The 24663-nt window shown below is 48.6% G+C and overlaps 1 protein-coding gene and 1 non-coding gene across 13 annotated transcripts in view; one reads left to right on the forward strand and one right to left on the reverse strand.

Annotated features, from left to right (window-relative positions):
- Window positions 1-24663, forward strand: part of prdm16 (PR domain containing 16) — a 1047324-nt gene that overhangs the window by 120718 nt on the left and 901943 nt on the right. The gene's annotated exons all lie outside the window — the stretch shown is intronic.
- Window positions 8588-8781, reverse strand: LOC140393422 (U2 spliceosomal RNA). The gene has a single exon (XR_011935607.1). It is a non-coding gene; the product is annotated as a U2 spliceosomal RNA (small nuclear RNA).

Below are 24663 nucleotides of genomic sequence, written 5' to 3' on the forward strand. Positions count from 1 at the left end.
GGTTTGATACCTCATTGAATAACAGAATAGGCTTGAGGAGTTGCATGGTCTAACCTTTCCATCAAATAGTACAGTATAGAAGATCTTTTGATTTCCTGTGGAGAAAAAAAAATACCCTAAGTGATTGGCGCCATCGGGACCTCGGTCTATCGGGGCGGAGCATCGGGCAGGGCTTCAGGTGTCGTCCCGACGGCGTGTGGCATAGTCCCTGAGCCCACTGTTTTTGATGGGGCAGAGCATCGCAAAAGCAGCGCCGCCCCTATTTTGCCACAACGGATTCTACGGCCAATCGCCGAACGCGATTTTGATGTCCCCGCCGGAGAATCCTGCCCTCTGTATCCATTGCTGGATACTCATTGGGCTGGATTCTCCGTTTCGGCGACTAAGTGTTGACGCTAATGGAGCATGTGTGGTCTTTTACGACAAAACTTTCTGCGTGAAACCCTCACCGATTCCGAGACTCCCGGCGCCCGCGCCGAAAATGGCTGGAGAATGTCCGGGTCGCTGGCCGTTCATGCGCATGGCTGCCGACCTACAGCGGTCGCGCCATACAACATGGCATCGGCTGTGCGCAGACCCGACCAGCCATCCATGACCCCACAGTCCACCCCCTGGCCACCCCCCACCAATTCCCCCCCACCCTCGAGGAAACCCCCCCGGCCAGAGGCATGGATCCTGTCCGAGTGTGACATCGCTGGACACAATCCACAGCTGCCACGCCAGGTTCCAGCACGACTGACACCACACATGTCCCGCGCTGCCAGGAACTTGGCCCATCGGGGGTGGAGCATCGCAGGAGGGCTGTTGCAACAGCGCACGCTGCTCGACATGATAATGCCATTTCCGAGGGGGGGGTTCATAGCCGACTGTGCGTCAAACCGGTGTCGGCCCTGATTTAGGCTTCGGAATCGATTCTCCGCCTGATCGCTGATTACGATATCGGCATTGGGCAATGGAGAATCTAGCCCACTGAATTTAAAATGGAATGAATTCGAGGGAATCTGTGTAAAGTTAACAATTGATGTCAGTGTCACAGTTGCTGATGGTCAAAAATTAAGGACCAATTCTTGGATAGTATTCTAATTCCATCTCGAATATGAATCTGTTTGCAGTTTGCAGCTGGTAGCTGTTTAAATTATGTTGTCTGGGGTATCAGGTAAATATAATTAACATAATTGGTGCAATTTTAACACCCGCTATTAAGAATTAATCCTAATCACAGATGTACATGTGAGAAATTCACTAAAGACTAAAAATTGATCAACATGCTTGCTAAAATGAAAGCAAACTAGCTATTGTATTTGGCAAGTACAGACTTTTTTTGAAATATTTTATATACATAGCATAATCATCATTGTAAAAGTTTGTTGGGCCTATTAACATTTTATTGCTTTTGCTTCTGTTTTTCTGTTCCCTTCGCCCTCCACAGGTCACCTGACAACTTGTCATTATAATAATCATGGGATTCAATCTCTGGTCTATCGGCCATCTTTGGCCCAAACAGCATAACAATCTAATTTATGAAAGCTAGCCAAATCAGTAATTTTAGTCCTTGCATACCTTACTCACTATACTGCTCCATTTTGAATTTCATGTGCCCAGAGATTTGAAAAAGGCCTGTTTTAATGTTGCCTTTTTACTGACAGGTAAATCCAAATCAGAATGTCGAGAGATCTTTCAACTAATAACAGCAATTGAGAGACATGCATGTTAACAGGAATGGTAATCTAAACTGTTCTATGGCTTCGATTGCCATATCTGTGTGACTCAGAAGGCAAAATATTTGAACACTGCTTCATCTATAATTGATATTCATCAATAGCCCCAACAGCTTTGAAGGGGGAACAATTTAAAAGGTTCCCCCAAGTCTTAATTGGAAATGTTTCACTGAGTATAAAGTTGTGTTCTATTGGGCCGGGAAGGTCCCTGTTCTATTTCCAGTCTGGATGGAGATAGCTGATCCAGGGTGGCAATAGATACAATACAATTGGCCTCAGTGGTCCAGGGGTACGGATAAGGCAAATTGACCAATGTTGTCATTCATAATTATTGAGGAATCATCCTAATATGTAGGTGTCCGGATCAGGTTCAACTGTCCTTTTTGGCCCCGTAGCCTGCTGACACCTATAGTCCATGTTTTACTCATGAAGAATAGCCACTTGGATGAAATACTAAAGGGCATCTGGTGTGATGCAAAATACGACAGCATGAAACAACGTCTGAGGGAAAAAAATGAAAGGCAAGAGAAGAAAAGGATGGTAACTTTGTGAATAGCATAGCGTGGTAAGCTTAACTTTTCATTTGGTTTATTCACCATTGCCTTGGGTGAACAAACTGGATGCATTGTGTAAAGAGGAAGTATTATGTCTGGTTGGCTGAAGGTATTTCATCCAATGGCACTTCTATAAGAATCCATTCAACTTCTCACAGCTGAAACATGAGATACGTTAACAACAAGCACCTGTACTTCTGGAAGATTCCAAGACAAAAGATTGAAGTTCAAACTTTTATTTTACGGGGATCTCTTTTTAAAAGGATTTTGGAGGAATGTTAAGATTTAGAGAGGAGAGAAAACTACCTTGTTTTCTGACTTCCTTCAGAAACATTTGACTAAATTTAACCTTTTGAACTTTCATGTTACCACGGGCCAATGTATTTTAGCTTCCTGTTTGTTGGATTTTGACATGATCAGTTATGATAATCACTGAGGGATACTGACTATAGATAACTCGACAAAGAACAAAGAGAGTGTCTTGTTTTTATTTTTTTGTGCAGAAAAACATAAACCTTACAATTATTAGAAAGGCAAATATTATTTTGCACCTTGGATTTCTCAGGAAGAGTTAAAAGGGCTGACTGGCCTCCTTCCTGTGCATTTTTCTAACCAGAGAGATGTGAACTCCAATATGGAGAATGCACAACTAAATCAATAACTAAGTAGTCAACTTTATCTTCCAATCTAATGCACATGTTATATGTAAGAACAAGTTAAATATTTAATCTATTTATGTTATTAAAAGTCCTGTGTATTAATATATTTCCTCTGCAACTTCCTGTTAAATTTTGAGTCAACCATTTTTATGTCAACATTTGATATTCGAATTTCAATTAAGAATATGTCTGTAAACATTTTCTGTACAGTGCCGTTGTAGATTTCAGCCAGTAGGTGACATTTGAGCAATTATCTGAATGCTCTCCTAACTACATTGTTATCTTATATGAGCAACCTCACAAGAAATTTACTAATAATTAAACAGCGCATAAAGGAATAGAATAACATTTCTCATGTAGGGCAGTGACTCTTACATAGATTACATAGAACATACAGTGCAGAAGGAGGCCATTCGGCCCATCGAGTCTGCACCGACCCACATTAATCCCTCACTTCCACCCTATCCCCGCAACCCAATAACCCCTCCCAACCCTTATGGACACTACGGGCAATTTTTAGCATGGCCAATCCACCTAACCTGCACGTCTTTGGACTGTGGGAGGAAACCGGAGCACCCGGAGGAAACCCACGCAGACACGGGGAGAACGTGCAGACTCCGCACAGACAGTGACCCAGCGGGGAATCGAACCTGGGACCCTGGCGCTGTGAAGCCACAGTGCTATCCACTTGTGCTACCGTGCTGCCCACTCTTCTTGGAGTTTATTTGTTTCTTTTTGTCTCCATTCCCTGCCTCCTTGTTGGAACATGTATTAGCTGTCCTCTTGTATGTATGTATGTATGTACGTACATTGGAGAGCAGCTAATACACATTCTAGCAAGGAGGCAGGTAATGGAGACAAATATTCTACACACACGTGATTATTTTCCAGCAAGATGCACTGGATAGTAATTTCTCGAGCCTAGAGGCCTTGAGGCCAACCGTTGAACCCCACCAAGTGAACAACATAATTCTTATTTCTTGGGTGAGAGAAAGAGAGGGATACCTTCCTGAAGGACCAGTGATTTTCACACGAGTTATATGGCCCTGCTTATTCAATGATACTGCTATTGCATATTTCAGCAACGGGTATCTTTTATTTTCTCCTAGGATATCAATTATTAAGAGATAGAGCATTCATATATTCAGCACTATTCTTGAACTCAATTGCCCAATGATCTGAAAATATCCTATTTGAATTTTTCACACAGTATGTGTTGTCCTAGCATCCTCACCAACATTCCTCCCTAAATATATACCACCATCAAAAAATAACTTGGTTGCCCATCTCATTACTGTGTGCAGAGCATTGATCACGCAGACGACTTTCACCTCAGCATACACAACAACAGTGACTGCAGTTCAAAAGTAATTAAGCTTCTGAAGCAACCTGAGAATTTGATGACTTGGTAAGGTGCTAGCCTATCAGCACCCCGTGAGAAGCTGCCAGGGCAGGGCTCAACACTACAGCACTGTGCTAAACAATTTTGTCCATGCGAAGAAATGTTCAACTTTTTTAGATTACCAGTGACAGCACCCCAAATGACCTGTTTTATAAGATGATAGCATTTGTAGACCGTCCTGTTCTACCGCACTTTATTCCGCAATGATGAGGCTCAGATAGCATTGTGAGTGTTAAGTGTGTAGAATCTATTTTTCTACTTTGAATCACTGTTTTCTTCCTGTTGGAAAGCTTTTGGATGTTGACTTTGATACAAATACCAACTGACTTGAGAAGTAATTCATAGGAGCCGAGTTGAACAATGCGATGAGCATATCAAATAACATGCATGATGTATTGAGGAACAAACTGAAAGAAGCCGACATTCACTCATTTAAACTTTAAAAAAAGTACCTTGAAGATACTCGCATGTCTTAAGTAGCTACTAATATGAGAAAGTTCAAGGGAGAGCAAAGCTGGATATGTCTGTTTGCTCAAATTAATGAATTTGAGCAATGACAACCGTTTTGAATGTGAGGGTTGGCACCTTGAACACCTCAAAATATCCAGCAGTCTACCAACAACTGCTATCTAGGATAATGTGAAGAATTGGTATAGTATTGGAGATCTACGGATGAGTCAATGTTTTTAAAGGAAAAATGGGTGAAAATTGAAATAAAGAGTCAGCATTTCCTCAATTATCTGTACCCTTGGCAAAGTTGGCAGAACCAAAATATATTCATGATGCGTGCACAGTATTCATTTCAATGAAATCAGTAGGCAAGCCTCGTTTGCTCATCTTTTCTATCTTGGCTCCTCCACATTCAGCACACCAACTATTAGTTAATTATGGAATTTCTATGCTTTTTCGTTATTGTCTCGCCTGTTAAATCACCAATATCGCTCCTCACAATACAATGTGGTATTTATTTTGAGTCAGGTACCTGCTCCTGGCTTACTCCCCATAATGTTCTGCAATTCTCCTCGAGAAGCCCGATCAGAGCCGTTCAGTGTGATGACTGGCTCTCCAGTGTATTCACTCTTTGGTCTATATTTTTATAAAGGTGGAGAGCCTCTCCACCATTACAAAATGGATGTGGAGACCCAGATCTGGAAGTCCTGCCTGCGAAGGAAAAGGGGGAGGGGGAAAGCAAATGGCTGCAGGTTCCAAATTGCATATCTGCCACCTGTGGCTCAGTGGTTAGCACTGATGCCTCACAGGGCTGAGGTCCTAGGTTCGATCCCGGCTCTGGGTCACTGTCCATGTGGAGTTTGCACATTCTCTCCATGTTTGCTTGGGTTTCACCCGCACAACCCAAAGATGTGCATTTTGGTAACATTTTGTTAAAGGCATCTTGGATAGGATTCCATGTGCAATACTTGCTTTCTGACACTTCTTCCAAATGGTTCTCCTCCATAAGTGAAAATTCACCGGGGATATTGGCAGATAATTTGACCAGGAAAACACACAAGGTCCAATCTAGTCTTCACATGAATTCTACTAACTTTTCAATAGGAATGAAATATGGAGCACAATTCTTTTTTTCCATTGGTCTTAACAATGCTGAAACTAATTGCTTAATCTCCACAATCTCCCTTTCCAAGATCAGCTAATTTGCACAAAGCGAGGGTCAAATTCAACGGTTTGGTCTGTGAGGTTCAGTGAAAATGCTGGGCGCATTTTCTGACTGAACAAAACCCTATTTAACAGATATCTGAAGAAGAGAGCTTGTAGTTCAGCTGCAAAATATTTTGGGGTAGGGATGCAAAGCCAATGATGTAGGTTAAGTTGTAATGACCAGTGCTAGAATTATGGTCACAGCAACCAACAGTTTCTTTCTAGAGAGACTTTCTCCATGGAAAGGAATGAGCATTGCTGTCAATAGGGGACATAGATAGATATTTTATTTTTAAGTGTTCATTGAAAATGAAATCAAGGTGAATGGAACTGAGAATCGAATGTTTGTACACAATGTACAAACCTGGGAACCAGCCCCCCCCCACCGCCAAAAAAAAGGCACTGACTTGGTGAGGTTATTTTGTTCTGTTCTGGCACCTCAAAGCTACATTCCCTCATCCAAATGGACATTCATCATGTGTAAGTCAGCACTGTGAGTGGTAAGCTGCTCCAGTAAGGAAAGAAGGTCTCATCGCCACCCAGCTCAATCCCATCCTTTCTTGCTCTATCTTCCAATTTTAGCTGTGGACCTCTAGCGATCATGAGAGGGAACCCCATTTTTGTTCCAAGCCCAACTTTGGTTTTGAAGCTCTTGAACCAATTATAAGGTCAGCATTGATGCTCCAGCAAACTTCAGAAATAAATGTAAATTTGGCCAAATTCACCATGGGAGTTGCAGGATGCAGGCAAGTTCAAACGTATACATGGTAGGTGGAAAGTATTTGAAGAGGAAGCCAACTGAGCTAGAGCAGACAGCATGGTGGCACAGTGGTTAGCACTGCTGCCTCACAGCACCAGGGACCCGGGTTCAATTCCGGCCTTGGGCCACTGTCTGCGTGGAGAGTTTATACATTCTCCCTGTGTCTACGTGGGTTTCCTCTGGGTTCTCCGGTTTCCTCCCACAGCCCAAAGATGTGCAGGTTAGGTGGATTGGCCATGCTAAATTAGCCCTAGTGTCCAGGGATGTGCAGGTTAGGCTGTGGGGTTACGGGGATAGGGGGACATGGTTTGAGTGCTCACTCGAATGGGCGGTGCAGACTCAATGGGCTGAATGCTCTCCTCCTTCACTGTAGGGATTATATCATTCTATAAACGCACACTGCCTAGTGTGTTAATGAGTCGCACAGGAAAACTCCAGGTCTCTTCTTGAGCGGTGTCATTTCTGTCATCACCTTGTGGAAATCACAGAGAAAGTCGACGGTCATTATGTTGTTGTGTTGATGTCCAAGTGACAGTGACCCATTTAAAATTCTTTATTTTTCTTGCTTTTTAAAATAAATTTAAAGTATCCAATTCTTTTTTTCCAATAAAGTGTCAATTTAGCCTGGCCAATCCACCTAATCTGCACATCTTTCAGTTGTGGGGGTGAGACCCATGCAGACATGGAGAATGTGCAAACTTCACACAGACAGTGACCCGGGGCCGGGGTCGAACCCAGGTCCTCAGTGCCGTGAGGCAGCAGTGTTAACCACTGCACCACCGTGCCGCCCCTCTAAAGCTAAGCATTTTTCACACAAGGCGGTATTCTTTGATTCCTTGTTTTTTCCTTTTATAAATTTAGAGTACCCAATTCATTTTTTCCAATTAAGGGGCAATATAGCGTGGCCAATCCACCTAACCTGCACATCTTTTGGGTTGTGGGGGCGAAACCCACGCAAACACGGGGAGAATGTCTAAACTCCACACGGACAGTGACCCAGAGCCGGGATCGAACCTGGGACCTTAAGGCAGGAATTCTAACCACTGCGCCACCGTGCTGCCCTTATTCTTTGATTCCTGATCTACAACCTGAAAGTCATTATTGCTGATGTTAAATGACAATTTCTGTCCATGCATATGGAACAGCTATTGATGCTGACTTTATAGATCTTTAAAATGCCACGATCAAGTGCAGAATATAATTAAACAGGCTAATGGAATGCTAGACTTTGGGCGCGATTCTCCCTAAAGGGAACAAAGTCCCCTAGCGAGTATGTTTAGCCGCGTGTATCCTAGCACTCGCAGTGCGGAGAAACACATAGCTATTCAATGCGACTCACTTTGTATAAGTGGCCTGAACGGGAAACGCACGGCCAAGGCTGCATATAGCCCCGTTTTATACAGTGGGGAGATCCGCTCACCGGAACTCCCCATTCTAGCGAGAGATCGGGATGCCATTTAACAATGGTGCCCTGATCTCCAAGGCCCCCAAAACAATCCACGACCTCCTGCCCGAACTCACTATGGGAGGGTCCACGGCCACCCCAGCATAAGCCCCCCCTCAACACCCACGCCGGGCACCCCCAGTATAAGCCCCCCCTCAACACCCACGCCGGGCACCCCCAGCCCAATCGCATATGTGCATAAAATGCCAGCTTGGCACCTTGGCAGTACCAACCTGGCACTGCCCATACCAGCTGGCAGTGCCAGAGTGCCACCTTGCTCAAAGGTGGGCAAGGTGACACTCTAGGAGACCCCCATAAATGGGGGTGGGGGGGGGGGTCTGGTTCCCTTTTGTGGAGACCACTGTTTTTTAAAAATTAATTAATTTTTAAAAATTACTTTTTCTGAGTTACCAAGCCAGGGCTCAGAGTGTGGGTCAGGGGTGAACCCCTAATCCAGCTCCTCGCCTGCTCCAAAAACCAATTCAAATTGAATCCAATTCATAGTCCCCACAAGAGAGAGATACCAGATCTGAGCCAAAGGCTCAATCTACATTACACTTGATCTTAGCCAAAAGGCCGAGAAGCCAATGCTGAACGGTGCTCACGAGATGTCTCTGAGCTGAAGGGAATGAATTCCAAAGCCTCAGTTAACTCGGGAATCTGCTCATTAGAGTCGGACTAGCTGTCTCACTCTAATATGTAGATTTGCCAAAAAGTGACACCACAATGTCTCATGAGATCGCGTTGAATCTCGTGAGGCATTGCGAGCCGGGTAAATCCCGGGAGCGTGGTCTCCCAGCTCCCACCAGTGGCAAACTGCTTTTCTGGTGCAGCACGGCCATTGGATCACACTCTTTATATCTAGAGGATTGGAGTATAAAGACACAGAAGTTATACTACAGCTATACAGAATCCTGGTTTGATCCCACTTCGAGTAGTACTGTGAGCAGATCTGGGCACCACACCTCAAGAGGATGTATTCTTCATTAGAATGGGCTGGCTTAGCACAGTGGGCTAAACAGCTGGCTTGTAATGCAGAACAAGGCCAGCAGCGCGGGTTCAATTCCCATACCGGCCTCCCCGAACAGGCGGCAGAATGTGGTGACTAGGGGCTTTTCACAGTAACTTCATTGAAGACAATACTTGTGACAATAAGCTATTATTATTATTAAATTGGACTTGAAGGGAGTGCAACGTAGGTTTACAAAAGTTATACCTGGACTTAAAGGGGTTAAGTTACAAGGAGAGATTTCACAACTGCGGCCTGTTTTCGCTAGAAATTAGAAGGTTAAGTGGTGATCTAATCGAGATCTTGAAGATACTAACAGGAAAAGACAAGGTAGTTAAAGATAAACTATTTCCACTGGTGGAGATTCTAAAACTAGGGGTAAAGTCTAAAGATTAGGACCAGACTGTTCAGGAGAGATGTAAGGAAGCACATCTTCACGCAAAGGGTGGTAAAGGTTTGGAACTCTCCCCCACAGATAGCATTTGAAGTTAGAACAGCTGTTAATTTTAAATCTGAGATAGATTTTTAAGCAAAGATATGGGCCAAAGACAGGTATATGGAGTTAGGCCACAGATCAGCCATGATCTCATTGAATGGTGGGACAGCCTCGAGGGGCTAAATGACCTACTCCTGTTTCTATGACACCATGAACAATTGTATGCTCAATTCCTGGCAAAGTCAATGACCTTTGTCAACATTCGGACCAGTAATATATCGGACCATTTAACAGTGGGAAGTGAAAGATCAGTTCATAGATGATGATTTTAGCACTGGCTAATTTGAGACAGAATACAGATCTAAGAAAAAGTTTCCCATAGCATTAAAGGATTGTTGTTTATTCGGAATGAGTTAATTGAGAAATGGCTATGAAATACATCAGCTTTTTGCTGGACTCTAAACTTAACCATTAATCGGCTTGACTTGCAGGGAATGGGTAGAATTTAATGCCCTCACCTATGGTGAATTTGATAGTTGTAGTGGCATTAATCTGGCAGGAAGTTGGCATGTGGGGTTCCCCCCCTTTTTCCCCACCTCTATTCCGATTAAGTTAATGGCAGGCCGATGGATGGCCTCGTGCACTACCACCAAGAGTCTTATCCTGACACCACTGGTATGAAACCAGTGGCAAGCAGGGGGTTTGTCAAGTGGGGATCATGACAAGCAAACGCTGTCAGGATTGCTTGCAGGATGTCGGGGGAGGCCCTCATTGAGAGGCATTTATGGCCTGATCAAGAGACCAGGTATTGAGGTGGGGGGGGGGGGGTCACCGACAGCCAGCCTACTGCCCTTCCCTTCCCACAATTCCCACGCTGTGACTCCCTCCCACTGTCATTCACCTCTGGTCTGGCATCCAGCAATGATAGTAGGCCTTGGATGGGTGTCATACCAGCTGAAGCCACCGCTTCCCTGGCAATGCTGTAGTTCAATCGCGATGCCGGCCTGTGATTGGCTTCCTGGCCCTGAAGTCCTGGATCCCCTGGAAGACTTACTGCTGTCCTGTTAACCACTCTCCATAGAATCATAGAATATGTAGTGCAGAAGGAGGCCATTCAGCCCATCGAGTCTGCACCGGCCCTTGGAAAGAGCACCCTACTTAAGCCCACACCACCACCCTATCCCCGTAACCCAGTACCCCACTTAAGCCCACACTACCACCCTATCCCCGTAACCCAGTCACCCCATTAACCTTTTTGGACACTAAGGGCAATTTAGCATGGCCAATCCACCTAACCTGCACATCTTTGGACCGTGGGAGAAAACCGGAGCACCCAGAAGAAACCCACACAGCCATGAGGAGAATGTGTAGACTCCACACAGACAGTGACCCAAGCCGGGAATTGAACCTGGGACCCTGGAGCTGTGAAGCAACTGTTCTAACCACTGTGCTACCGTGCTGCCTTCATCTGGTGGGCAAGACTCCCATCACCTCCATTAAATATTGCTCTAATTAATGGCTGACCAATTGTTTACTTAAAGGCCTTTCTTGGCAGCAGAGCAGGGAAGGCTATGCATCGGCCTTAAATTGGGATGGAGGTGGATAGGTAGCGGGGTCCTACCCACCCACCCACCACCCTCCTGCCTGGCCACCAAACCTGTCCTGAGGAACGGCAATAAGTTCTGCCTTACATGTCTTAAAAGGCTATTATCTTAACACCGTGACAAATCTATTTTCTTCTTTCGTCATGTGAAAAGAATTATCTTGGAGCAAATGCTTTTTTTGTTTCTAGACTATGGGTGTTGTGTTTTTTGTAATATCACTTCCTGTGTGAATTTATTTCTCTTCCACAACCTGTCCAAAAACAAAGAGGCTAGTTGCCATTTCCAAGTTGGCATTCCTGTCTCTTGATTGTCAATGCACTTGGCCTAGACTTTTCCCTGCTGATCCTGTTAGTGTTCAAGCACATTAAATGAGAGATAGTGGCCAGCATCCAGTCCAGCCCCGCTAATCACTCTCCATCGTGGGAAAGCCACAAGATGGGGCCTAAAAAACAGGTCATTGTCTCAGTAAGATTAAAGCAGAAAAAGCGGTATTGTGTGGCAGAGGGATAAATCTTCCTGCTGTCACTCAAAGTCTGAATTAAACTCTCCTTCATTTCTAAGGGGCTTATCTGTGCTGAATAGATTGTTGCACCACAAGTGTAAGGGAACGTATTTAGTGAGCTTCCACTCAGCCACCTTCTCACAGAGTACACAGGAGATGAAAAACCCAAGGCAAAAAATAAAAATGAAAACCTTCAGATTATGAAAGAGGATGTTCATGCTGCTAGATTGTTATCATGTGAAGAGGCAAACGGTCTTGACTTCATTGCCAGTGTTCCACATTGTCTGCCCCTAATTCCACTACTTCCTCCTCCGTGCTGAGCACTGCTGTGTGGCTGGTGTTTTCCGGAGGTTATCCGCTATTGAAGGAATAAGAAAGCAGACTTGTGCCTTGCGGGGGAAAAGGGGGCAGCTTAGAACATGGTCGAGCTGCAATATTGTAAAGAGAAACTCACAAGCAGCAGAGAACTCAACATGCCTGGGTCTTTGTGCCTGTAGGATTGCAATTTAATTTCAACCGTTTGAATCACCTTCATTTGTTTATTTCTCTAATTATTGGTTGTGTTTACAAATGTAATCGCTTGCCCTCCCGTTGACATTTTGAAAGTCGCGGAACAGGTTAGTTTGACAATTGTATTTACTGAGACTTGAAGATGGTTAGTTTGTGGTGTCATGGCAACGCTGCAGTAGGGTAAAGGTTAAGGAGTTCCTAAGGCTCACTGTCATAGAAAGCAAATTATTTATTTATTTAAAAAATATCTGATATGCCATCAATAAACACACGACGAGTGATGAACGTAACTGAGGCTTTAATACACTAAACAGCAAGCCTCCTGCCTCTGGGCCCAAACTGGGTCGGAGGCGGGACTTGTCACCTTTATATACAAGCCCGAGGGGTGGAGCCACAGGCGGAGCCAGCCTGGACAAGTCCAGGCATGTACAACACAACACAATGCCATACAATGCAACACCGTGGTTTCACATTCACCCTCTGTTTAAAAAAAGAGTCTGGCAGGGGTGAAATGGTCTTGAAGGTCAAGTCTGTCGGGGGCCTTGACCTTCCGCCGTGATCACCTCAGTCGCGGCTGTGGTGTGGGCACGCGTCCGTTGCGTGTTGTCTTCCTCTTCACCCAGATGTTGAGTCGGTGAAGGGGCGGGGCGGTGTCAGGGCGGAGGTGGTGATGATTGTCGCCGGTGGGCCTGCGGGTGCTAGTTCATGAGATAGGTGGGCAGGGGTAGGGGAAGATGGTGTAGGGTCGGGGGTGGTGGTGATGGTCGCTGGGGAACCTGTAGGTGCCAAATCCCAAAGGGAGACTGTGTCCTGCCGCCCGTCCTGGTGTGCCACGTAGGCATTCATAGAATTTACAGTGCAGAAGGAGACCATACGGCCCATCGAGTCTGCACCGGCTCTTGGAAAGAGCACCCTACCCAAGGTCCACACCTCCACCCTATCCCCATAACCCAGTAATCCCACCCAACACTAAGGGCAATTTTAGACACTAAGGGCAATTTAGCATGGCCAATCCGCCTAACCTGCACATCTTTGGACTGTGGGAGGAAACCGGAGCACCCGGAGGAAACCCACGCGCAGACGGGGAGGATGTGCAGACTCTGCACAGACAGTGACCCAAGTTGGAATCGAACCTGGGATCCTGGAGCTGTGAAGCAATTGTGCTATCCACAAGGCTACCGTGCTGCCCCATATTGTGGGTTTGCATGGAGGAGCAGGACTTTCTCGACGAGTGGGTCGGTTGGATGGCTCCTCGCAAGCTTCCGGAGAAGGACGGGCCCTGGGACTTCCAGCCAGGACGGGAGCGAGACTCCGAAGGTGGATTTCCTAGGGAAGGCAAACATCCGTTCATGAGGAGTCTCGGTGGCTGTACACAGGAGCGACCGGATGGAGTGGAGCGCGTCGGAGAGGACCTCCTGCTAGCGGCAGACTGGGAGACTTCTAGACCGTAGGGCCAGGAGGACGGCCTTCCAGACCGTCGCGTTCTCCCTCTCCACCTGTCCGTTTCCCCGGGGGTTATAGTTGGTCGTCCTTCTCGAGGCGATGCCCTTGCTGAGCAGGAACTGACGCAACTCGTCGCTCATAAAGGAGGAACCCCAATCACTGTGGATGTAGGCGGGAAACCGAACAGGGTGAAAAGACTGCAGGGCCTTGATGACAGAGGCAGAGGTCATGTCAGGGCACGGGATGGCGAAGGGGAATCTTGAGTACTCGTCAACGATGTTGAGTAAGTACACATTACGGCCAGTGGAGGGGAGGAGCCCTTTGAAGTCGATGCTGAGGCCTTTGCCAGGTGTGCTCTGTCTGGCCGATAGAAGTGCGGTTTGCGCTCTGCGCAGACCTGGCAGTCCCTGGTCACGGTCCTGATCTTCTCGATGGAGTAAGGCAGGTTGCGAGCCTTGATGAAGTGAAAGGAACGGGTGACCCCCGGGTGACAGAAGTCATTGTGGAGGGCCCGGAGTCGGTCTACCTGTGCGTTGGCACAGGTACCGCGGGATAGGGCATCTGGAGGCTCATTGAGCTTCCTGGGTCGATACAAGATATCATAGCTGTAGGTGGAGAGCTCGATCCTCCAGCTCAGAACCTTGTCATTCTTAATCTTGTCCTGCTGTGTGTTATTGAACATGAAGGCAACCGACCGTTGGTCAGTGAGGAGAGTGAATCGCCTGCCGGCCTCCAATGTCGCACAGCTTCTACGATGGCTTGGGCTTCCTTTTCGACGGAGGAGTGTCGAATTTTGGAGGCATGGAGGGTACGGGAGAAGAAAGCCACGGGCATGCCCGCCTGGTTGAGTGTAGCGGCCAGAGCAAAGTCCGACGCACCGCTCAGCACCTGGAATGGGATGGACTAGTCGACAGCGTCGCGGCTTTGGCAATATCTGCCTTGATGCGATTGAAGGCCAGTCGGGCCTCAGCCGTCAGGGGAAAAATGGTGGATTTGATCAGTGGACGGGCCTTGTCCGCATAGATGGGGACCCACTGGGCGTAGTAAGAGAAGAGCCCCAGGCATCTCTTCAGGGTCTTGGGGCAGTGGGGGAGGGGCAGTTCCAGCAGGGGGAAGGGGGAGTTCAGGAGGGGGCGGACCCTAGGATGCCGTGTTCCACGACGTAGCCGAGGATGGCTCGGCGGGTTGTGCGGAAGACGCATTTTTCTCTATTGTAGGCGAGGTTCAGGAGTTTAACGGTGTGGAGGAAGTGCCGGAGGTTCTCGTCATGGTCCTGCTGGTCATGGCCGCAGATGGTGACATTGTCTAAGTATGGGAACGTGGCCCACAGCCCGTACTGGTCATTACTCTTTGGAAGACTGAAGGGGACCCTGAGGAAGTGGCAGAGGCGGCCATCTGCCTCGAAGGCAGTGTATTGGCGGTCCTCCGGGCGGATAGGGAGCTGGTGGTACGCAGACATCAAGTCAACTGTGGAGAAGACTTGATACTGTGCAATCTGGTTGACCATGTCAGATATGCGGGGGAGGGGGTACGCATCGAGCTGCATGTACCGGTTGATGGTCTGGCTGTAATCGATGCTTCTCCCCAGTCCTGATGACCACCACTTGGGCTCTCCAGGGGCTGGTACTAGCCTCAATGATCCCCTCTCACAGGAGTCGCTGGACCTGCGACTTGATAAAGGCCCTGTCCCGGGCACTGTAGTGTCTGCTTCTGGTAGCGACGGGCTTACAGTCCGGGGTGAGTTTTGCGAAGAGGGAGGGTGGGGCAACCTTAAGGGTCGCGAGGCTACAGACGGTGAGGGGGGCAGGGGTCCGCCAAACTTTAAAGTAAGGCTCTGGAGGTGGCACTGGAAGTCGTGCCCCAGCAATGTGGCTGCGCAGAGATGGGAAGGACGTAAGGATCGCGACACAGTACCCCCGAATTTCTACTGCGTGGGATCCGGAAGCCAGGGAGACTTTCTGGGTCACGGGTAGGATTGGGTGTATGAAGCTGTCTGTGCTCCCGGAGTCGAAACGACAGGCCGTCTCGTGCCCGTTGATCCGGACGGTCATCGTAGACTTCGCCAGGTGGTGCGGCCGGGACTGGTCGAGCGTGATGGAGGCGAGCTTCGGAAGGCAATTGGTAGGCCGGTCGGAGGTAGTGGCGGCCAGCATACGGTCGGGTGAGCTGGGCTCCTGGGAAGCTGCGGAGTGGTCCCAAGATAGCGGCCCCCATGAGTCGCGCGTGGCGGGTGACATCGGCGATGGCGTCCAAGCTGGCGGCCCTTGTGGGTCACGCGTGGCAATTGGAGGATGCGTTAAAGATGGCGGCGCCCACGGGTCGCACATGGCAGGTGGCACGGCAGCTGGGGACGGCCCCGACAGGCAGCAGGCAGCGCTGCTGGGCCTAGAAGTTTTAGGGGGAAATTGGGCCTGGCAGGCTTTTGCAAAGTGGCCCTTCCTCCCACACCCGATACAAGTTGCGTTCCGTGTCGGGCAGCGTTGTCTGGGGTCATTACTCTGGCTGCAAAAATAACACTTCGGGCCTCCGGCGTTGACAGGCCGCTGCGCGGCACAGGCTTCGGAGGTGTGGGCCCCCATGTTCTGGGAGGTCACCTCCAGCGAGTTGGAGAGTTGCACTGTCTCTGGGAGGCCAAGTGTCCCACCTTCTAGTAATCGCTGGTGGATATAGTTTGAGTTCATGCCCACGACATAAGCATCCCTGATCAGCAGCTCCGCGTGCTGGGTAGCCGATATCGCCCAGCAATCACAGGTCCGGCAGAGTATACACAAAGCACGCAGGAATTCTGCAAGTGATTCCCCAGGGCGTTGCCGCTTCATGGCGAGGAGGTGCCTAGCATACACCTCGTTAACGGATTTCACGTATTGTCCCTTCAGCAGCGTTATTGCCTTCGCGTACGAGGGGGTGTCCCTGATGAGGAGAAAGACTCTTGGGCTCACCCGTGCGTGGAGGATCTGCTTCTTCTGGAGGTCTGTGAAGTCTTCAGTGAATGATGCGAGCTACGCTTCGAAGCAGCTTAGCCAGTGCTCAAACGTTTCTGTGGCGTCGGCTGCCTGTGGGTCCAGCTCCAAGCGATCGGGCTTGAGTGATGCGTTCCGTGTATTAAATTGATATGCCATCAATAAACACACGACGAGCGATGAACGTAACTGAGGCTTTAATGCACGAAACAGCAAGTCCTCGTTGGGGGGCTCGAAGATGTACAGTCACCGGTAGAGGGCCTCAAATGCTTGGTTGACCTTTTTTTGTTCGGCTACCAGTCCTTTACCTGGGCTATCTCCCTCGTGGCTGCTTGCTTCCTCAACTGGTGAGCCAACAGGCGGCTAGCCTTCTCTCCCGGTTCATAAATGGTCCCCTATGTCTGGCGGAGTTGATGTACTGCCTTCCTGGTAGATGGTAGGTTTAAGTCCATTTGTAACTTTTTTCTCTGACAGGAGCTCTACGGTCGGGGCCTCCAGGATGCAGTCCATCAGTTGTTGCCTGGCTGCCCTCTCTTCCATATCCCTACATGCCTTGTGGGCTATAATCTCTCCCCTAATCACTGCCTTCAGTGCCTCCCAGAAGGTGGAAGGTGAGACTTCCCCATTCTTGTTGTTAGTGATGTACTCCCCTGTGGCCGGTGATGTTTTCTGGCAGAAGAACTTTTCGGCCAAGAGGTCCATGTCCAGTCTCCATGCAGTGCGTTGGGTATGGCCCATCTCTAACCTTACACCCATGTAATGTGCAGCATGGTCGGAGATGACTATTGCAGGATTCTGCTCTTACTATGTCTGGAAGAACTGATTTCCCCACTGCAGAGAAGTCGATATGGGTGTATACCTTGTGTACTGGTGAAAAGAATGAGAATTCCTTCTCACCTGGGTGTAGGAACCTCCATGGGTTCTGCTCCATGAATGCTCCCAGTTTCCTAGCCATGGCTGTCTTTTTCCCCATTCTGGGATTTGATCGGTCTGTCAATGTGACCTGCACACAGTTAAAGTCCCCCCTGATCAATGTCGGGGATTTCCACCATTGTCTCCTTTATGAAATCCGTGTCAGCCCAGTTGGGAGTGTACACGTTTACCAGGATTACTGGTGTCCCATTTAGGATAATGCTGACCATGACGTACCGTCCGTGACCATCCTTGACACCATAACACCGTCCTCCTGCTAATCAGGATAGCTAGCTCCCTGGCCCTCATCCTGTAACATGAATGGTAGGTCTGTCCCACCCAGCCCTTCCTTACCCACAGTCGGTCCTTCTCTCTAAGGTGCTCTCTTGAAGGAAGACTATGTTGGCTTTCAAACTTTTCAAATGGGCGAAGACTCTGGATCTTTTCACTGGGCCGTTAAGTCCCCCAATGTTCCAGGTGATAATCCTGTTGGGAGGGTTTTGTCCCTCCCTTCCTGCGCGATCAACCATACTTACCTGGTGGATGTGCCCCTGCACTCCGGGGTTTCCCTTTGTTAGGAGACCGTCCAAAATGGCCACGGTCGCTGTTCTCACCATGAGGCAGGGCCCCTGCACTCCAGGGTTTCCCTTTGTCCAGGGGGCACCCAACATGGCTGCCAACTGGGTGTAAGCCGGCGGCACATGGCACAGTGGTTAGCACTGCTGCCTACAGCGCTGAGGACCCGGGTTTGAATCCCGACCCTGGGTCACTGTCCGTGTGGAGTTTGCACGTTCTCCTCGTGACTGCATGGTTTTCACCCCCACAATCTAAAGATGTGCAGGCTAGGTGGATTGGCCACGCTAAATTGCCCCTTAATTGGAAAAAAATAATTGGGTACTCTAAATTTATAAACAAACCCCCCCCCCCCCCCCCAAAAAAATGGTGTGTAAGCCATGTGGCTGCGCCCCTGCACTCCGGGGTCTCCCTTTGTTTAGGGAGCCTCCAAAGTGGCTGCTGGCGGCACCATCTTGTTCCTTCAACCTGCACCTTACCTTCTGAAGCCAATCTGAGAGCCATTCCTTTTTTGTCCTTGTATTCCTCTTGTGTTCCCCTTCCCCCTCTGTTCCCCCCTGCTATCTGCTCTCCACACACACACCCCCGCCATGTCCCTCCCTCCCCAGCTCCATCCCTATGGTCCCCCTCCCACCAGCCCCCACCCCCCACCAGACGCTCCCTCCCTCCCGAGAGATGTGCCGCGGCCCCCCTTGCTTTCACTCTTCCTAGCACTAGCTTTCCCTGCTAGTGCGGTGGCCCCCCTCCCGGGGCTGATCTTAACCCTTTCCCATGCCTGCTAGATATCTGTTCCCTCCATCTCTTCCTCACCCTCTCCTGCGTTCCACTGCCCTCGCCCTTGCCTGGGGTCTGACATTTCTGTTCAAAACAAGGCAGTAGAGATAGCGCACATCCATCACAGTTCTTTTTTTCCCTCTTTCCTCCTTCGATTCGTTCTCATCGCTGACTTGCCTGTGCCCTGTCCAGGCCGTTTGTCTGAACAAACTTATCTGTCTCTGTCGGAGTGTTGAAATAGTGCTCCTTGTTTTGGAACATGACCCAGGGCCTGACGAGGAACAGCATTCCAAATCTTACCCCGCTTTTGTACAGGGCCAATTTCACCTGGTTGAGCTCGGCCCTGTGCTTTGCCAGGTCTGCCCCAATGTCCTGGTAAACCCGGATTCTATGTGCTTCCCTGCTGCTCGCCTTCTGTCTTTCTCACCGCAGGATCCTCTCACGATCCTGGTAAGGATGCAGTTTCGCAATTATTGCTCTTGGTTGTTCCCCCGCTTTGGGCTTCAGTCGGAGGGATCTGTGTGCCCTGTCGATCTCCGGCAGATTGGGGAAGCTGTCCCTCCCAATTAGGTTGCCCAGCATCTGGGCCACATAGCCCGTCGGGTCCCTGCCCTCAATTCCCTCTGGCAGGCCCACGATCCGATTATTCTGGTGTCAGGATCTATTCTCCTGGTCCTCGACTTTCCCCTTCAAGCTCCCCTGGGTCGCCACCAATCTTTTGATTTCGGCCTCCAGAGCGACAATCCCGTCTGCCAATCCTGTTGCTCTGGCCCATCGATGTCTTCTCCAGCTCGAGGATCGTCTTCCCCTGAGCCTCCAACTTCTTCCCCGTTCCATAAGTCGCAGTCTGCATGGCGACCAACGCCTCCGTTACCGTCACTTTTTAAAAATAAATTTAGAGTACCCAATTTTTTTTTCCAGTTAAGGGGCAATTTAGCGTGGCCAATCCACCTAACCTGCACATATTTGGATTGTGGGGTGAAACCCATGCAGACACCGGGAGAGCGTGCAAACTCCACACAGACAGTGACCCGGGATCGAACCTGGGTCCTTAGTGTCGTAGGCAGCAGTGCTAACTACTGCACCACCATGCCGCTCTCCGTTACTGCCACCTTGATTCCCACTTTTGGATTGGATTGGATTTGTTTATTGTCACGTGTACCGAGGTACAGTGAAAAGTATTTTTCTGCAAACAGCTCAAACAGATTATTAAAAAATACATAATAGAGGAACACAAGGTACATAATGTAAGTACATAGAGACCGGCATCGTGTGAAGTATACAGGAGTGTAGTATTAATCAGGTCAGTTCATAAGAGGGTCATTTAGGAGTCTGGTAACAGCGGGGAAGACTCTAATTTTGAATCTGTTCGAGCGTGTTTTCAGACTTCTGTATCTCCTGCCCGATGGAAGAAGTTGGAAGAGTGAGTAAGCCGGGTGGGAGGGGTCTTTGATTATGCTGCCCGCTTTCCCCAGGCAGAGGGAGGTGTAAATGGAGTAAATGGATGGGAGGCAGCTTTGTGTGATGGACTGGGCTGTGTTCACGACTCTCTAAAGTTTCTTGAGGTCTTGGGCTGAGCAGTTGCCATACCAGGCTGTGATGCAGCCAGATAGGTTACTTTCTATGCTGCATCTGTGGTAAAAGTTAATGTGGACATGCCGAATTTCCTTAGTTTCCTGAGGAAGTATAGGCGCTGTTGTGCTTTCTTGGTGGTCGCATCGACGTGGGTGGGCTAGGACAGATTTTTGGTGATGTGCTCCCCATGGAATTTGAAGCTGTTAACCATCTCCACCTCGGCCCCGTTGACGCTGACAGGGGTGTGTACAGTCCTTTACTTCCTAAAATCAATGACCAGCTCTTTAGTTTTGCTGACATTGAGGGAGAGATTGTTGTCGCTGCACCACTCCACTAGGTTCTCTATATCCCTCCTATATTCTAACTTGTCATTATTCGAGATCGGGCTCACTTTGTCGTGTTGTCAGCAAACTTGTAGATGGAGTTGGAACCAAATTTTGCCACACAATCGTGTGTGTACAGGGAGTAGAGTAGGGGGCTAAGTACGCAGCCATGCAGGGCCCCGGTATTGAGGACTATTGTGGAGAAGGTGTTGTTGTTTATTCTTTCTGATTGTGGTCTATGGGTCAGGAAGTCGAGGATCCAGTTGCAGAGTGGGGAGCCAAGTCCTAGGTTTTGGAGCTTTGATATGATCTTGGCTGGGATTATGGTGTTGAAGGCGGAGCTGTAGTCAATAATAAGAGTCTGATGTTGGAGTCCTTGTTGTTGAGATGTTCTAGGGATGAGAGTAGGGCCAGGGAGATGGCGGCTGCTGTGGACCGGTTTCGGCAGTATGCAAATTTCATAGAATTGATTTCATAGAATTTACAGTGTAGAAGGAGGCCATTCAGCCCATCGAGTCTGCACCGGCTCTTGGAAAGAGCACCCTACCCAAGGTCAACACCTCCACCCTATCCCCATAACCCAGTAACCCCACCCAACACCAAGGGCAATTTTGGACACTATGGGCAATTTATCATGGCCAATCCACCTAACCTGCACATCTTTGGACTGTGGGAGGAAACCGGAGCACCCGGAGGAAACCCACGCACACACTGGGAGGATGTGCAGACTCCGCACAGACAGTGACCCAAGCCGGAATCGAACCTGGGACCCTGGAGCTGTGAAGCAATTGTGCTATCCACAATGCTACTGTACAGTGGATCAAGGCGTTCTGGGAGTATGGAGTTGATGCGCTTCATGACCAACCTCTCAAAGCACTTCATTACACTGATGTCAGGGCCACCGGACGGTGATCATTGAGGCACGTTGCCTGGTTCTTCTTTGGCACCGATGATGGTGGTCTTCTTGAAGCAGGTGGGGACCTCGGAGCAGAGTAGGGACAAGTAAAAGATGTCTGCGAACACATCTGCCAGCTGGTCTGCGCAGGCTCGGAGTGCATGACCAGGGTTCCTGTCTGGACCCAATGCCTTCCAAGGGTTCACTTTCAGGAAGGACAATCTGACTTCGGAAGCCGTGATTGTGGATACGGGTGTGTTATGGGCTGCTGGGGCACTCGACAGCGGATCGATGGTTTCCTGCTCGAACCGAGCATAGAATGCATTGAGTTCATCGGGGAGGGGTGCGCTGCTGCTGGAGATACTGCTCGGTTTCGCTTTATAGCCCGTTATTTTGTTTGGCCTTGCCACAATCGCCGAGAGTCTGTGACTCTAGCTTGGTCTGATCTTCTCTCTTGGCATCCCCGATGGCTTTGTGGAGGTCATACCTGGATTTCTTGTATAGGTCAGGGTCACCCGAGTTGAACGCCTCAGACCTGGCCTTCAGTGGTGTGTCATGGTTTCCAGTTGGGGAACGTATGTACTGCTTTCTTTGGCACACAGTCGTCCACACATTTGCAAATAAAGTCTGTGACGATGGTGGAATACTCATTTAAGTTGGTTGCTGAGTTCTTAAATATGGACCAGTCCACTGTCTCCAAGCAGTCACGAAGGAGCTCTTTTGTTTCCTCGGACCAGCACTGCACGACTTTCTTAGTTAGATTCTCCCGCTTGAGTTTCTGCTTGTATGCCGGGAGAAGGAGCACCGTCTTATGGTCTGATTTCCCAAAGTGCGATCGGGGGATGGAACGGTAAGCGCCCTTGATTTTTGAGTAGCAGTGGTCAAGAGTGTTGTCGCCCCTGGTGGGATAGAAGATGGTGGAATTTTGGCAGTACACTCTTGAGGTTGACCTTGTTGAAGTCCCCCATAGCAATGAACAAGGCCTCCGGGTGTTCTGATTCGTTGTCGTTTATAACTGTGTACAGCTCGTCCAGCGCCTTCCTCACTTCTGCCTGGGGTGGAATGTAGACCGCTGTGATAATGGCTGAAGGGGTAGATTGGGCAGCACGTCACGATCAGGTATTCCAGGTCCGGGGAGCAGTAGGTCACCAGGGTCGCCACATCCAAGCACCAGGAGGAGTTGATGAGGAGGCAAACCCCTCCACCCTTCGTTTTGCCTGATGACGCAGTGCGGTCTGCCCGATGAATTGACAAGCCTTCAGGTTGTATGGCACAGTCCAGTGAGGCTGGGGTGAGCCAGGTCTCTGTGAAACAGAGCACACAGCAGTCTCTCTTAATCGCCTCCCTCATTGCCATCAGTTCCTTTGTCAGGAACATCGCCCATCTATCTCCAGATGAAGGAGGGGGGTGGGAGGCATTGTTCAGGTCGTCGGTCTCCCTCTCTCCAAGATGGTTGGGACCTCGTGGGTCCGCCGACTCACCCACCCGCTGCTCGTGGACCTTTCCTCCGCTCCTGCTGTCTCTGCAGCCTCTTGAGCTCCCGTTTGCTGGCATGATGATTCTATCCTTTCCCTTTCTTAATGGTGGGCGAGATGAGACCAAATATTCAGGCTAATTCTCGACTAAAAGTGCCTGTTTGGTTGTGTTCTGGAGGAGCGCCACTTGATGTGCATCTGGTCAGCACATCACCGTCACTGGAAGTCCATAGAAAGCAAATTAAAGGTTCAATCTCTTGCTCCAGATTCAAATATTTGAGTACATTAACTTGAAAAAACAATTGGGCTCTGGATTGTCGAGTTACACAGAACCTCTTGGGTGGTCTTCTTATTTTGCATCTATCTGACTCATTTTTGAAACTATCTTACTCAACCTTGGAATATTAGAGTACGGCTCTGCTCACCTCTCCTTCACATAAATGTTAAAATACAAATTCTCTCATTAACTCACGGCTTCCTGATCTACCTGTCTTTTCTCCTAGCCTTTTCAATCTGATTTTACACCATTTGGGCATTGAACTTTCACCTAAATATCTCAATCTTAAAATAAAGAAACATACCGATTCATTATGCTAACGGACCCTTGCATATGAATTGGCATTGTTGAATTAACAAGAAAGATATTAGGGGATCCAATTGCAATTCACACAAGGCACTAAAAGGTGCACCTCCATTTCCATGAAGACATGTTATGTAAACCATTTTATATTTCCAGGAACAGTTAACGGCAGTTGTAGTTTTTTTATAACCAGTGGCATCTAACATGAAATACAATGGCAATGTCCTCAATCCTGATCATTCTTCATTGATTTCTATTGGGATGCGTGATTGTGTGGGGGTTGGCTGAGCAAAGGATCAAGTTGTGCTGTGATGGCCCATTTAATCATTTGAAATGAAATGAAAATCACTTATTGTCACAAGTAGGCTTCAAATGAAGTTACTGTGAAAAGCTCCTAGTCGCCACATTCCGGCGCCTGTTCGGGGAGGCTGGCAACATGCATTATAAATTATATGATTAAATCCCACCCCACAACTAGAACAATTAATCTGAACTGATACTTCATTGCAGTGCTAAGGGGGTTCTATATTATCTTCGATGCTCGGCTGGATTTTGTTCCAATGACGCAGTCCCATCCCACTAGTTGGAGAACTGATGGAATCCCTGTGTCACAACCGAGGTCGCAGTCTGACACAAATGTCCATTAGGGACTTACCTGGCTAGTGTGGGCCTTCCACACGATTAAAATCCTGCCTCTGAGAGTTGTGGCCAATCAGAATCTGGCAGATCGCCATTGTCCTTAGCACCTCTGAGAGTGGTGGCTGCTGCCAGTAATGCACTGAGGTCCATCCCTAGGATCGACGCTGGGTCCCAGGACACAGGTGAGTGAGGGTGGGATGAGGTTTGCGGGGAGTGGTTCACCAAAGGGGTTGAAAAGGGTCAGAGGAAAGAGCAGAATG

This window comes from Scyliorhinus torazame, chromosome 16, assembly GCF_047496885.1.
Source record: "Scyliorhinus torazame isolate Kashiwa2021f chromosome 16, sScyTor2.1, whole genome shotgun sequence".
NCBI classification, from domain to species: Eukaryota; Metazoa; Chordata; class Chondrichthyes; order Carcharhiniformes; family Scyliorhinidae; genus Scyliorhinus; species Scyliorhinus torazame.